Genomic DNA, 12,864 nt, shown 5'->3' with positions numbered 1-12,864 from the left:
CTCTTCTTCCCTGGAGATGTCACCTAGTAGTTAAGTTTAAGTTTTTAAGTTCAAAAAATATAAACAAGACCAATTGACATATTTTGAAAAAATTAGAATTTTTAATTGAGAATTTAAAAACAAAGAAAAATCAAGAACAAATGATTTGACAATGACAAAAAATAAAAGTTTTGCTTTAATAATTAAAGAAAAATTATAACATTAAGTGGAATTGACTCAGAAATATTTATTGCGAATTATAATTGAATAAATTAGAAATAAAATAATAAAAAATTTGCAAGAATGACATATTTTAAGATTTTTTTTTCTAGAGATGTCATTTAATTAATAATTAAAGTTTAACTTTAGAAATCTAAAACAATTTAATCAAGTACAATTGACAGAAAAAAGTATGTTACAAACAAAATGAGAAAATTAGAAATAAAACAAAATAGGTTGCAAGTCAACTGGTCTAATATCCAAAAATCTCATCCATTCTTCTCTAAGAGACCAACATACAAAATTGGCGAAAAACAAATAAAAACACAAAGTCACGGTCTCACAACATGTAAATTAACGGGCTACACCTGTTTCGCACTAAACCTAATTTATTTATGTACTGTGAAGTGTGTGGATGGCTTCTAAAGGCCTGATGATGCTCTAACTAGCGCGAAACACGTGTAGCCCGTTAAATTACATGTTGTGAGACCATGAGTTTGTGTTTTTATTTGTTTTTCGTCAATTTTGGTCTAATTTATTTTAAAAAATATGTTTTTTTTTCTGTTTTGTCATTTAAAAATTAATAATTTAATTTGGGAAATTAAAAAAAAAATATTTTAATTAATAAAATAAAAAAAATGCAAATAATTGTTGTAAACATGACAAAAAATAGTTAAACTATAAATAATAAAGAATTAACTTTAAAAAAAAATCTGATTGTAAATGAATAAATAAGAAATAAAACAATTGACTTGCAACCAGTCAATTGGTCCTGTTATATTTTAAGAAGTATGTTTTTTTTAGGGTTGTTATTTAATAAATAAATAAAAATTACCTTTGGAGATATAAACAAAACTTTATTAAGTACAAATGACATAAAATTATAGGTGCATTTTAAATGTATAAGTTAAGGAAATAAAATGTGAAAAAATTAAATCAAGATCAATTAGTGAATTTTGAAATATCAGAATTAAATTTTTTGAAAAATTACAGTTTAACTTTGACATTAAATTTAAAAAAAAAATACTGAAATCAAGAAAAAATTATATGAAAATTATTTCAATTATAATTGAACATGTAATAAATTAATTGAAGAAGATTGATTGCGAGTTAATTGGTCCAATATATTTTAAAATATATATTTTTTTTTAGAAATGTCTTTGTGAATTAAATTTTGACATTTAACAAACAATTTAAATTTATACTTCAATTTAAAAAAAATGTAAATTAAATTTTGACAATTAAAAACCAAATTAAAATCAAAACCAATTGACATACTTTGCCGAAAATTTGAGTTTAACATTAAAAATTTATGTAAAAACAAGAACAATCAAGTACAGTTGACCTGAAAATTACGCTGATTACAAATGAATGACTGGTGAATTAAATGAAAAAAAATGGCTGTAGGTTAATTGGTCCGATCTATTTTAAAATGCACCTAAAAACCGCTATAAAAAAAAGCACCAACATGTATATTGGTTATGAATAAAATTCAAAAACTCACCCCGGGGCACATCGACGGAACGCCACTGCTTTTTCCTCTGTAACAAAAAAGAAATAAATTCAGATTAGAGAAATATTATCCAGGAAAGTGTAAAAAAATTCCAGAAGTAAATAAAAAATTATTTTTTTTTAAAAACGAGTTTTTATCGATTGACTCATGACGTATCTACCACAAGGTCACGGTTATCACCCAATCAGTTGACCCCCCCACGCCTGATTAAAGAAATGAATTATGCAATGTGGGGGTAGATAATAATAAAATGTTCAACAGAATCTCGAGAAAATCCAGTTTAAACCGAAATGGCCCCCTTAAAAAATGTATCTATGAACATTTTGAAAAACTGGAAAATTTTAGAGTAAAAAAGAATGTATCCAGATTAATTAGAATATAAGAGAAAATCCACGAAAACTCCTCATTATCATAAAAACTCGTTCATAAAAAAGGTTTTCAATACCAAATAAAACAATAACAAATAAATCATCATACAAATTTTAATAATTCGATAAATTTAAAGAAAAACTCAACTCACCTGTGCCTATCCAATCCTCAGCTTTATTTTCAATATCCCAGCTCCATATATCGAGATTCCTGCTCAGTATCCTTTCCAGTACAGCTGCTCCTGAATTAAAAATTAAAAAAAAACGTTAATTATTAAAGTTTATCTGCAGTACAAAGGGGTTTTAATAAATCTCGTAAATTAAATAAATAAATACATACAAATGTTCCAATAGATTTAAAGAAAAAGTTGCCCTCACCTGTTCCGATCCAGGTCCCCAGCCCGATGACTTCCAGGTCCAGACTCCCGGTCTCGTATCCAACAAAATGGCTGCGACTTCCTCTAAAAAAGAACTAAACAATAAATATCGCAATTCATCAACCATCTTTTTCAAATATCAGTTAAAGTTATATACAGGGTCTCATTGTTAGCAACAATTTATTGAAAAATTAAAGAAAACATATTTTTGGAGAAAAAGCTATTTCGTGAAAAATCTTTTACCCACAAAGACGATTCGTATGCCAAATCCATCATCAGATATTGCTTGAGGTGAATATTAAAGAATGTTAAGAAAGAAAAAGTAAAACGGCTTTTGAATTATGATTATAGTGTCCATATAAATCTGATTTATGGAAAATATGCTTAAGACAATATATCATAATTTCCTTAATTTCCCACCGATTTTCATGAAAATTGCATTGATGCAAAGGGTATTTAATTTAGAACCATTAATGTATCTATAAAAAAAATAAAAAATTGGAAATTTCCAGAGTTACAGGGATATTTTCAAAAATATGGCAAATTATTAAAGGTGTGTAAGAGGCAAACTGCACCAGTTCCCTTAATTTCCCACCGATTTTCATGAAAATTGCATGGATGCAGAGGGTTTTTAATTTAGAACCATTAATGTATCTATAAAAAAAATAAAAAATTGGAAATTTCCAGAGTTACAGGGATATTTTCAAAAATATGGCAAATTATTGAAGGTGTGTAAGAGGCAAACTGCACCAGTTCCCTTAATTTCCCACCGATTTTCATGAAAATTGCATGGATGCAAAGGGTTTTTAATTTAGAACCATTAGTGTATCTATAAAAAAAATTAAAAATTGGAAATTTCCAGAGTTACAGAGTTTCTTCAAAAATATGGCAAATTATCGAAGGTGTGTAAGAGGCAAACTGCACCAGTTCCCTTAATTTCCCACCGATTTTCATGAAAATTGCATGGATGCAAAGGGTTTTTAATTTAGAACCATTAATGTATCTATAAAAAAAATAAAAAATTGGAAATTTCCAGAGTTACAGGGATATTTTCAAAAATATGGCAAATTATCGAAGGTGTGTAAGAGGCAAACTGCACCAGTTCCCTTAATTTCCCACCGATTTTCATGAAAATTGCATGGATGCAAAGGGTTTTTAATTTAGAACCATTAATGTATCTATAAAAAAAATAAAAAATTGGAAATTTCCAGAGTTACAGGGATATTTTCAAAAATATGGCAAATTATCGAAGGTGTGTAAGAGGCAAACTGCACCAGTTCCCTTAATTTCCCACCGATTTTCATGAAAATTGCATGGATGCAAAGGGTTTTTAATTTAGAACCATTAATGTATCTATAAAAAAAATAAAAAATTGGAAATTTCCAGAGTTACAGAGTTTCTTCAAAAATATGGCAAATTATCGAAGGTGTGTAAGAGGCAAACTGCACCAGTTCCCTTAATTACCCACCGATTTTCATGAAAATTGCATTGATGCAAAGGGTTTTTAATTTAGAACCATTAATGTATCTATAAAAAAAATAAAAAATTGGAAATTTCCAGAGTTACAGAGTTTCTTCAAAAATATGGCAAATTATCGAAGGTGTGTAAGAGGCAAACTGCACCAGTTCCCTTAATTTCCCACCGATTTTCATGAAAATTGCATTGATGCAAAGGGTTTTTAATTTAGAACCATTAATGTATCTATAAAAAAAATAAAAAATTGGAAATTTCCAGAGTTACAGGGATATTTTCAAAAATATGGCAAATTATTGAAGGTGTGTAAGAGGCAAACTGCACCAGTTCCCTTAATTTCCCACCGATTTTCATGAAAATTGCATGGATGCAGAGGGTTTTTAATTTAGAACCATTAATGTATCTATAAAAAAAAATAAAAAATTGGAAATTTCCAGAGTTACAGGGATATTTTCAAAAATATGGCAAATTATTGAAGGTGTGTAAGAGGCAAACTGCACCAGTTCCCTTAATTTCCCACCGATTTTCATGAAAATTGCATGGATGCAGAGGGTTTTTAATTTAGAACCATTAATGTATCTATAAAAAAAATAAAAAATTGGAAATTTCCAGAGTTACAGGGATATTTTCAAAAATATGGCAAATTATCGAAGGTGTGTAAGAGGCAAACTGCACCAGTTCCCTTAATTTCCCACCGATTTTCATGAAAATTGCATTGATGCAAAGGGTTTTTAATTTAGAACCATTAGTGTATCTATAAAAAAAATTAAAAATTGGAAATTTTCAGAGTTACAGGGATATTTTCAAAAATATGGCAAATTATTGAAAGTGTGTAAGAGGCAAACTGCACCAGTTCCCTTAATTCCCCACCGATTTTCATGAAAATTGCATTGATGCAAAGGGTTTTTAATTTAGAACCATTAATGTATCTATAAAAAAAATAAAAAATTGGAAATTTCCAGAGTTACAGGGATATTTTCAAAAATATGGCAAATTATCGAAGGTGTGTAAGAGGCAAACTGCACCAGTTCCCTTAATTTCCCACCGATTTTCATGAAAATTGCATGGATGCAGAGGGTTTTTAATTTAGAACCATTAATGTATCTATAAAAAAAAATTAAAAATTGGAAATTTCCAGAGTTACAGAGTTTCTTCAAAAATATGGCAAATTATCGAAGGTGTGTAAGAGGCAAACTGCACCAGTTCCCTTAATTTCCCACCGATTTTCATGAAAATTGCATTGATGCAAAGGGTTTTTAATTTAGAACCATTAGTGTATCTATAAAAAAAATTAAAAATTGGAAATTTTCAGAGTTACAGGGATATTTTCAAAAATATGGCAAATTATTGAAAGTGTGTAAGAGGCAAACTGCACCAGTTCCCTTAATTCCCCACCGATTTTCATGAAAATTGCATTGATGCAAAGGGTTTTTAATTTAGAACCATTAATGTATCTATAAAAAAAATAAAAAATTGGAAATTTCCAGAGTTACAGGGATATTTTCAAAAATATGGCAAATTATTGAAGGTGTGTAAGAGGCAAACTGCACCAGTTCCCTTAATTTCCCACCGATTTTCATGAAATGTGCATGGATGCAGAGGGTTTTTAATTTAGAACCATTAATGTATCTATAAAAAAAAATTAAAAATTGGAAATTTCCAGAGTTACAGAGTTTCTTCAAAAATATGGCAAATTATCGAAGGTGTGTAAGAGGCAAACTGCACCAGTTCCCTTAATTTCCCACCGATTTTCATGAAAATTGCATTGATGCAAAGGGTTTTTAATTTAGAACCATTAGTGTATCTATAAAAAAAATTAAAAATTGGAAATTTTCAGAGTTACAGGGATATTTTCAAAAATATGGCAAATTATTGAAAGTGTGTAAGAGGCAAACTGCACCAGTTCCCTTAATTCCCCACCGATTTTCATGAAAATTGCATTGATGCAAAGGGTTTTTAATTTAGAACCATTAATGTATCTATAAAAAAAATAAAAAATTGGAAATTTCCAGAGTTACAGGGATATTTTCAAAAATATGGCAAATTATCGAAGGTGTGTAAGAGGCAAACTGCACCAGTTCCCTTAATTTCCCACCGATTTTCATGAAAATTGCATGGATGCAGAGGGTTTTTAATTTAGAACCATTAATGTATCTATAAAAAAAAATTAAAAATTGGAAATTTCCAGAGTTACAGAGTTTCTTCAAAAATATGGCAAATTATCGAAGGTGTGTAAGAGGCAAACTGCACCAGTTCCCTTAATTTCCCACCGATTTTCATGAAAATTGCATGGATGCAGAGGGTTTTTAATTTAGAACCATTAATGTATCTATAAAAAAAAATAAAAAATTGGAAATTTCCAGAGTTACAGGGATATTTTCAAAAATATGGCAAATTATCGAAGGTGTGTAAGAGGCAAACTGCACCAGTTCCCTTAATTTCCCACCGATTTTCATGAAAATTGCATGGATGCAGAGGGTTTTTAATTTAGAACCATTAATGTATCTATAAAAAAAAAATTAAAAATTGGAAATTTCCAGAGTTACAGAGTTTCTTCAAAAATATGGCAAATTATCGAAGGTGTGTAAGAGGCAAACTGCACCAGTTCCCTTAATTTCCCACCGATTTTTCATGAAAATTGCATTGATGCAAAGGGTTTTTAATTTAGAACCATTAGTGTATCTATAAAAAAAATTAAAAATTGGAAATTTTCAGAGTTACAGGGATATTTTCAAAAATATGGCAAATTATCGAAGGTGTGTAAGAGGCAAACTGCACCAGTTCCCTTAATTTCCCACCGATTTTCATGAAAATTGCATTGATGCAAAGGGTTTTTAATTTAGAACCATTAATGTATCTATAAAAAAAAATAAAAAATTGGAAATTTCCAGAGTTACAGGGATATTTTCAAAAATATGGCAAATTATCGAAGGTGTGTAAGAGGCAAACTGCACCAGTTCCCTTAATTTCCCACCGATTTTCATGAAAATTGCATGGATGCAGAGGGTTTTTAATTTAGAACCATTAATGTATCTATAAAAAAAAATTAAAAAATTGGAAATTTCCAGAGTTACAGAGTTTCTTCAAAAATATGGCAAATTATCGAAGGTGTGTAAAAGGCAAACTGCACCAGTTCCCTTAATTTCCCACCGATTTTCATGAAAATTGCATGGATGCAAAGGGTTTTTAATTTAGAATCATAAATGTATCTATAAAAAAAATAAAAAATTGGAAATTTCCAAAGTTACAGAGTTTTTTCAAAAATATGACAAATTATCGAAGGTGTGTAAGAGGGAAACTGGACCAGTTCCCTTAATTTCCCACCGATTTTCATGAAAATTGCATGGATGCAAAGGGTTTTTAATTTAGAACCATTAATGTATCTATAAAAAAAATAAAAAATTGGAAATTTCCAGAGTTACAGGGATATTTTCAAAAATATGGCAAATTATTGAAGGTGTCTAAGAGGCAAACTGCACCAGTTCCCTTAATTTCCCACCGATTTTCATGAAAATTGCATGGATGCAAAGGATTTTTAATTTAGAACCATTAATGTATCTATAAAAAAAATTAAAAATTGGAAATTTTCAGAGTTACAGGGATATTTTCAAAAATATGGCAAATTATTGAAAGTGTGTAAGAGGCAAACTGCACCAGTTCCCTTAATTTCCCACCGATTTTCATGAAAATTGCATGGATGCAAAGGGTTTTTTAATTTAGAACCATTAATGTATCTATAAAAAAAAATAAAAAAATTGGAAATTTCCAGAGTTACAGGGATATTTTCAAAAATATGGCAAATTATTGAAAGTGTGTAAGAGGCAAACTGCACCAGTTCCCTTAATTTCCCACCGATTTTCATGAAAATTGCATGGATGCAAAGGGTTTTTAATTTAGAACCATTAGTGTATCTATAAAAAAAATTAAAAATTGGAAATTTTCAGAGTTACAGGGATATTTTCAAAAATATGGCAAATTATTGAAAGTGTGTAAGAGGCAAACTGCACCAGTTCCCTTAATTCCCCACCGATTTTTATGAAAATTGCATGGATGCAAAGGGTTTTTAATTTAGAACCATTAATGTATCTATAAAAAAAATTAAAAATTGGAAATTTCCAGAGTTACAGAGTTTCTTCAAAAAATATGGCAAATTATCGAAGGTGTGTAAGAGGCAAACTGCACCAGTTCCCTTAATTTCCCACCGATTTTCATGAAAATTGCATTGATGCAAAGGGTTTTTTAATTTAGAACCATTAGTGTATCTATAAAAAAAATTAAAAATTGGAAATTTTCAGAGTTACAGGGATATTTTCAAAAATATGGCAAATTATTGAAAGTGTGTAAGAGGCAAACTGCACCAGTTCCCTTAATTTCCCACCGATTTTCATGAAAATTGCATTGATGCAAAGGGTTTTTAATTTAGAACCATTAGTGTATCTATAAAAAAAAATTAAAAATTGGAAATTTTCAGAGTTACAGGGATATTTTCAAAAATATGGCAAATTATTGAAAGTGTGTAAGAGGCAAACTGCACCAGTTCCCTTAATTCCCCACCGATTTTCATGAAAATTGCATGGATGCAAAGGGTTTTTAATTTAGAACCATTAGTGTATCTATAAAAAAAATTAAAAATTGGAAATTTTCAGAGTTACAGGGATATTTTCAAAAATATGGCAAATTATTGAAAGTGTGTAAGAGGCAAACTGCACCAGTTCCCTTAATTTCCCACCGATTTTCATGAAAATTGCATGGATGCAAAGGGGTTTTTAATTTAGAACCATTAGTGTATCTATAAAAAAAATTAAAAATTGGAAATTTTCAGAGTTACAGGGATATTTTTCAAAAATATGGCAAATTATTGAAAGTGTGTAAGAGGCAAACTGCACCAGTTCCCTTAATTTCCCACCGATTTTCATGAAAATTGCATGGATGCAGGGGTTTTTAATTTAGAACCATTAATGTATCTATAAAAAAAATTAAAAATTGGAAATTTCCAGAGTTACAGGGATATTTTCAAAAATATGGCAAATTATTGAAAGTGTGTAAGAGGCAAACTGCACCAGTTCCCTTAATTTCCCACCGATTTTCATGAAAATTGCATGGATGCAAAGGGTTTTTAATTTAGAACCATTAGTGTATCTATAAAAAAAATTAAAAATTGGAAATTTTCAGAGTTACAGGGATATTTTCAAAAATATGGCAAATTATTGAAAGTGTGTAAGAGGCAAACTGCACCAGTTCCCTTAATTTCCCACCGATTTTCATGAAAATTGCATGGATGCAGAGGGTTTTTAATTTAGAACCATTAATGTATCTATAAAAAAAATTAAAAATTGGAAATTTCCAGAGTTACAGGGATATTTTCAAAAATATGGCAAATTATTAAAGGTGTGTAAGAGGCAAACTGCACCAGTTCCCTTAATTTCCCACCGATTTTCATGAAAATTGCATGGATGCAAAGGGTTTTTAATTTAGAACCATTAATGTATCTATAAAAAAAATAAAAAAATTGGAAATTTCCAGAGTTACAGGGATATTTTCAAAAATATGGCAAATTATCGAAGGTGTGTAAGAGGCAAACTGCACCAGTTCCCTTAATTTCCCACCGATTTTCATGAAAATTGCATGGATGCAGAGGGTTTTTAATTTAGAACCATTAATGTATCTATAAAAAAAATAAAAAATTGGAAATTTCCAGAGTTACAGGGATATTTTCAAAAATATGGCAAATTATTGAAGGTGTGTAAGAGGCAAACTGCACCAGTTCCCTTAATTTCCCACCGATTTTCATGAAAATTGCATGGATGCAAAGGGTTTTTAATTTAGAACCATTAGTGTATCTATAAAAAAAATTAAAAATTGGAAATTTCCAGAGTTACAGAGTTTCTTCAAAAATATGGCAAATTATCGAAGGTGTGTAAGAGGCAAACTGCACCAGTTCCCTTAATTTCCCACCGATTTTCATGAAAATTGCATGGATGCAAAGGGTTTTTAATTTAGAACCATTAATGTATCTATAAAAAAAATAAAAAATTGGAAATTTCCAGAGTTACAGGGATATTTTCAAAAATATGGCAAATTATCGAAGGTGTGTAAGAGGGCAAACTGCACCAGTTCCCTTAATTTCCCACCGATTTTCATGAAAATTGCATGGATGCAAAGGGTTTTTAATTTAGAACCATTAATGTATCTATAAAAAAAATAAAAAATTGGAAATTTCCAGAGTTACAGAGTTTCTTCAAAAATATGGCAAATTATCGAAGGTGTGTAAGAGGCAAACTGCACCAGTTCCCTTAATTACCCACCGATTTTCATGAAAATTGCATTGATGCAAAGGGTTTTTTAATTTAGAACCATTAATGTATCTATAAAAAAAATAAAAAATTGGAAATTTCCAGAGTTACAGAGTTTCTTCAAAAATATGGCAAATTATCGAAGGTGTGTAAGAGGCAAACTGCACCAGTTCCCTTAATTTCCCACCGATTTTCATGAAAATTGCATGGATGCAAAGGGTTTTTAATTTAGAACCATTAATGTATCTATAAAAAAAATAAAAAATTGGAAATTTCCAGAGTTACAGGGATATTTTCAAAAATATGGCAAATTATCGAAGGTGTGTAAGAGGCAAACTGCACCAGTTCCCTTAATTTCCCACCGATTTTCATGAAAATTGCATGGATGCAAAGGGTTTTTAATTTAGAACCATTAATGTATCTATAAAAAAAATAAAAAAATTGGAAATTTCCAGAGTTACAGAGTTTCTTCAAAAATATGGCAAATTATCGAAGGTGTGTAAGAGGCAAACTGCACCAGTTCCCTTAATTACCCACCGATTTTCATGAAAATTGCATTGATGCAAAGGGTTTTTAATTTAGAACCATTAATGTATCTATAAAAAAAATAAAAAATTGGAAATTTCCAGAGTTACAGGGATATTTTCAAAAATATGGCAAATTATCGAAGGTGTGTAAGAGGCAAACTGCACCAGTTCCCTTAATTTCCCACCGATTTTCATGAAAATTGCATTGATGCAAAGGGTTTTTAATTTAGAACCATTAATGTATCTATAAAAAAAAATAAAAAATTGGAAATTTCCAGAGTTACAGGGATATTTTCAAAAATATGGCAAATTATCGAAGGTGTGTAAGAGGCAAACTGCACCAGTTCCCTTAATTTCCCACCGATTTTCATGAAAATTGCATGGATGCAAAGGGTTTTTAATTTAGAACCATTAATGTATCTATAAAAAAAATAAAAAATTGGAAATTTCCAGAGTTACAGGGATATTTTCAAAAATATGGCAAATTATCGAAGGTGTGTAAGAGGCAAACTGCACCAGTTCCCTTAATTTCCCACCGATTTTCATGAAAATTGCATGGATGCAAAGGGTTTTTTAATTTAGAACCATTAATGTATCTATAAAAAAAATAAAAAATTGGAAATTTCCAGAGTTACAGAGTTTCTTCAAAAATATGGCAAATTATCGAAGGTGTTGTAAGAGGCAAACTGCACCAGTTCCCTTAATTTCCCACCGATTTTCATGAAAATTGCATGGATGCAAAGGGTTTTTAATTTAGAACCATTAATGTATGTATAAAAAAAATAAAAAATTGGAAATTTCCAGAGTTTACAGGGATATTTTCAAAAATATGGCAAATTATCGAAGGTGTGTAAGAGGCAAACTGCACCAGTTCCCTTAATTTCCCACCGATTTTCATGAAAATTGCATGGATGCAAAGGGTTTTAAATTTAGAACCATTAATGTATCTATAAAAAAAATAAAAAATTGGAAATTTCCAGAGTTACAGGGATATTTTCAAAAATATGGCAAATTATCGAAGGTGTGTAAGAGGCAAACTGCACCAGTTCCCTTAATTTCCCACCGATTTTCATGAAAATTGCATGGATGCAAAGGGTTTTTAATTTAGAACCATTAATGTATCTATAAAAAAAAATAAAAAATTGGAAATTTCCAGAGTTACAGAGTTTCTTCAAAAATATGGCAAATTATCGAAGGTGTGTAAGAGGCAAACTGCACCAGTTCCCTTAATTTCCCACCGATTTTCATGAAAATTGCATTGATGCAAAGGGTTTTTAATTTAGAACCATTAATGTATCTATAAAAAAAATAAAAAATTGGAAATTTCCAGAGTTACAGGGATATTTTCAAAAATATGGCAAATTATTGAAGGTGTGTAAGAGGCAAACTGCACCAGTTCCCTTAATTTCCCACCGATTTTCATGAAAATTGCATGGATGCAGAGGGTTTTTAATTTAGAACCATTAATGTATCTATAAAAAAAAATAAAAAATTGGAAATTTCCAGAGTTACAGGGATATTTTCAAAAAATATGGCAAATTATTGAAGGTGTGTAAGAGGCAAACTGCACCAGTTCCCTTAATTTCCCACCGATTTTCATGAAAATTGCATGGATGCAGAGGGTTTTTAATTTAGAACCATTAATGTATCTATAAAAAAAATAAAAAATTGGAAATTTCCAGAGTTACAGGGATATTTTCAAAAATATGGCAAATTATCGAAGGTGTGTAAGAGGCAAACTGCACCAGTTCCCTTAATTTCCCACCGATTTTCATGAAAATTGCATGGATGCAGAGGGTTTTTAATTTAGAACCATTAATGTATCTATAAAAAAAAATTAAAAATTGGAAATTTCCAGAGTTACAGAGTTTCTTCAAAAATATGGCAAATTATCGAAGGTGTGTAAGAGGCAAACTGCACCAGTTCCCTTAATTTCCCACCGATTTTCATGAAAATTGCATGGATGCAAAGGGTTTTTAATTTAGAACCATTAATGTATCTATAAAAAAAATTAAAAATTGGAAAATTTCCAGAGTTACAGGGATATTTTCAAAAATATGGCAAATTATTAAAGGTGTGTAAGAGGCAAACTGCACCAGTTCCCTTAATTTCCCA

At 30.0% G+C, this 12,864-nt stretch overlaps 2 long non-coding RNA genes across 8 annotated transcripts; one reads left to right on the top strand and one right to left on the bottom strand.

Annotated features, from left to right (window-relative positions):
- Positions 1-1,577: 1,577 nt before the first annotated feature.
- LOC126747741 (uncharacterized) lies at positions 1,578-2,643 on the bottom strand. Its single transcript, XR_007664365.1, has 3 exons — positions 2,458-2,643; positions 2,232-2,321; positions 1,578-1,739 (listed from the first exon to the last, which is right to left on the bottom strand). It is a non-coding gene; the product is annotated as an uncharacterized LOC126747741 (long non-coding RNA).
- Positions 2,644-4,241: 1,598 nt separating this feature from the next.
- LOC126747337 (uncharacterized) lies at positions 4,242-11,277 on the top strand. Of its 7 annotated transcripts, XR_007664164.1 has the most exons (7): positions 4,242-4,757; positions 5,108-5,282; positions 5,633-5,807; positions 6,686-6,861; positions 9,843-10,017; positions 10,368-10,542; positions 11,069-11,277. It is a non-coding gene; the product is annotated as an uncharacterized LOC126747337 (long non-coding RNA). The 7 variants fall into 7 exon arrangements; XR_007664159.1 differs by lacking the exon at positions 10,368-10,542 and having other exon boundaries at positions 10,893-11,277; XR_007664160.1 differs by lacking the exon at positions 11,069-11,277 and having other exon boundaries at positions 10,368-10,656.
- The last annotated feature ends 1,587 nt before the right edge of the window (positions 11,278-12,864 follow it).

Source organism: Anthonomus grandis, chromosome 19, assembly GCF_022605725.1.
Source record: "Anthonomus grandis grandis chromosome 19, icAntGran1.3, whole genome shotgun sequence".
NCBI classification, from domain to species: domain Eukaryota; kingdom Metazoa; phylum Arthropoda; class Insecta; order Coleoptera; family Curculionidae; genus Anthonomus; species Anthonomus grandis.
The sequence above is the reverse complement of the archived record's forward strand: the minus strand, read 5'-3'. Positions and strand labels throughout refer to the sequence as shown.